Source organism: Coregonus clupeaformis, unplaced genomic scaffold (assembly GCF_020615455.1).
Source record: "Coregonus clupeaformis isolate EN_2021a unplaced genomic scaffold, ASM2061545v1 scaf2062, whole genome shotgun sequence".
Classification (NCBI taxonomy): domain Eukaryota; kingdom Metazoa; phylum Chordata; class Actinopteri; order Salmoniformes; family Salmonidae; genus Coregonus; species Coregonus clupeaformis.
The window spans coordinates 22,231-25,623 of NW_025535516.1; positions in this window are offsets into that span (position 1 = coordinate 22,231).

Genomic DNA, 3,393 nt, shown 5'->3' on the forward strand with positions numbered 1-3,393 from the left:
ACTGGTCATTCAACTGAGACTGCTCTTCTCTGTGTCACGGAGGCTCTCCGCACTGCTAAAAGCTTACTCTCTCTCCTCTGCTCTTGTCCTTCTAGACCTGTCTGCTGCCTTTGATACTGTGAACCATCAGATCCTCCTCTCCACCCTCTCCGAGCTGGGCATCTCCGGCGCAGCTCACTCCTGGATTGCGTCCACCTGACCGGTCGCTCCTACCAAGTGGCGTGGCAAGAAGCTGTCTCCGCACCATGTGCTCTCACCACTGGTGTCCCCCAGGGCTCAGTTCTAGGCCCTCTCCTTTTCTCCCCTATACACCAAGTCACTTGGCTCTGTCATATCCTCACATGGCCTCTCCTATCATTGCTACGCTGACGATACACAACTAATCTTCTCCTTTCCCCCTTCTGATAACCAGGTGGCGAATCGCATCTCTGCATGTCTGGCAGACATATCAGTATGGATGACGGATCACCACCTCAAGCTGAACCCTGGCAAGACGGAGCTGCTCTTCCTCCCGGGAAGGACTGCCCGTTCCATGATCTCGCCATCACGGTTGACAACTCTGTTGTGTCCTCCTCCCAGAGTGCGAAGAGCCTTGGCGTGACCCTGGACAACACCCTGTCGTTCTCCGCTAACATCAAGGCGGTGACCCAATCCTGCAGGTTCATGCTCTACAACATTCGGAGAGTACAACCCTGCCTTACACAGGAAGCGGCACAGGTCCTAATCCAGGCACTTGTCATCTCCCGTCTGGATTACTGCAACTCGCTGCTGGCTGGGCTCCCTGCCTGTGCCATTAAACCCCTACAACTCATCCAGAATGCCGCAGCCCGTCTGGTGTTCAACCTTCCCAAGTTCTCTCACGTCACCCCGCTCCTCCGCACACTCCACTGGCTTCCAGTTGAAGCTCGCATCCGTTACAAGACCATGGTGCTTGCCTATGGAGCAGTGAGGGGAACGGCACCTCCGTACCTTCAGGCTCTGATCAGTCCCTACACCCAAACGAGGGCATTGCGTTCATCCACCTCTGGCCTGCTGGCTCCCCTTCCTCTGCGGAAGCATAGTTCCCGCTCAGGCCAGTCAAAACTGTTCGCTGCTCTGGCACCCCAATGGTGGAACAAGCTCCCTCACGACGCCAGGACAGCGGAGTCACTCACCACCTTCCGGAGACATTTGAAACCCCACCTCTTTAAGGAATACCTGGGATAGGATAAAGTAATCCTTCTACCCCCCAAAAAAAAATACAAAAAAAATACAAAATAAATAAATGGAAAGTGGTTATCCCACTGGCTATAGGGTGAATGCACCAATTTGTAAGTCACTCTGGATAAGAGCTTCTGCTAAATGACGTAAATGTGCCCTTGAGCAAGGCACTTAACCCTAATTGCTCCTGTAAGTCGCTCTGGATAAGAGCGTCTGCTAAATGACTAAAATGTAAATGTAAATTTGGAGTGGTTCCAATTTTAATAAAAACGATGGTGTTGCTATTTTATTCAAGACCCCACAGGTGGTGGTGAAGGGGAGCACAGTGGTGGTTGGGGGACGTGCTCTTTTAGCCAACTGTACTTTTATGGGGAGGGATTTTAACGTGCTAAATGTATATGGTTTTAATAACAAACACGACCGTTGTACACTTTTAGAAGACCTGCAGTCCCACATGCTGGGGAGGGATCCTCTAGTGGTGGGTGGGGATTTTAACTGTGTTTTAAGTAGAGCAGACAGGAGAGGAGCGGGAGAAGATTTTAAGGTAGATAGGTCCAGTGTTTTATTGCAAGGGTTGTGCAGGGATTTTAAACTAACTGACTGTTTTAAAACCCTGCATCCAAGAGAGGAGGGCTTCACCTGGACCAGTGGTGACGGTACCAGAGCCTCTCGCATTGACTATCTGTTTACCCGCGACTGCCCGCCAACTGATGCTAGAATAACCCCTGCTTTCTTCTCAGATCACGTGATGCTGACGTGCACCCTTTCACTAACTTCGGGTGTGACTGTAGGAAGAGGGCCCTGGAAACTGAACTGCTCCCTTTTAGAAGATGATAGAGTAGTCAGCCAGTACAGGGAGCAGTTCAGCCATTGGCAGACGCTACAGGACTTCTTTGACACACGAGCACAGTGGTGGGAAATGGTGAAGGGTAAGACGAGGACCTTCTTTAGAGAGATAGGAAAGAGAAAAAGAAAAGAAAAAGATAGACGCATGTTGGGACTGCAGAAGCGACTGGAACGGTATTTTAATCTAAACCAACAGGGTTTTGATTTTAACCAAGAAATCAAAGACGTTAAGAAAGAGATGGCATTTTTAGCAGAACAGAAGAGCAAGGGGGTTATTTTAAGAAGCAAGGAAAGGGAATTAGAAGAGGGGGAGAAGTGCACTAGGTACTTTTTTTAAAAGATAGTAAGGGTAGGATAATGACAGGTTTAAAAGATAAAGATGGGGTTTTAAAAACAGACACAGAGGGAATAAAATAAGTAGTCAAGGGTTTTTATGGGGAATTGTTCAGTTTTAAAGATGTATGTAATAAAACAATGGAGGACGTTTTAACATACATTGACAGGACTATACCCAACACGAACAACCTAACAAAAGACCTGACAATGACCGAACTTGACAAAGGACTGAGACATTTTAAAAGGGGAAAATCACCGGGAGAGGACGGCCTCCCTTTGGAGTTTTATCTGACCTTTTGGGATGTTTTAGCCGACGAACTTCTGACTGTTTTTACTGACTTTGAACATCTTGACAGACTACCTGACAGTTTTAGAGTAGGAATCGTGACCCTTTTACATAAGAAGAATGACAGGACTGACCTTAAAAACTGGAGACCGATTACCCTTTTAAACTTTGACTGTAAACTTTTTACTAAGGTTTTAACACTCAGAATGTCTTCCGTTTTAGGGGAGGTGATCCATCCGGATCAAGCCTGTGCCATTCCGGGAAGGAAGATCACGGACAGCCTAGTACTGATCAGAGATGCCATCTGTTATGCGAGAGACAGAAACATGCGGCTTATAGTCCTAAATTTAGATTTTGAGAAAGCTTTTGATCGGGTCTCGCACCAGTACCTCTTCAAGGTACTGCAAAAAATGGGATTCCCTGAAAGGTTTCTAGCTTGGGTGGGATTGCTGTATGGGGACATCACCAGCAGAATCCTTGTAAATGGGCATTTGTCAAGAGCAGTGGGAGTACACTGCGGCGTCCGTCAGGGATGTCCATTATCTCCCCTCCTGTTTGTGGCCTGCATAGAACCACTGGCAAAGGTCTTGAGAAGGGACCAACGGATCAGTGGGGTGGGTATCCCGGGGAGTGGGGGGATGACTGCCAAGTGTGTTTTTTACATGGACGACGTTAACATTTTATGCACTGACCTTTTATCTGTCGACAGGATTCTGGACAGGACT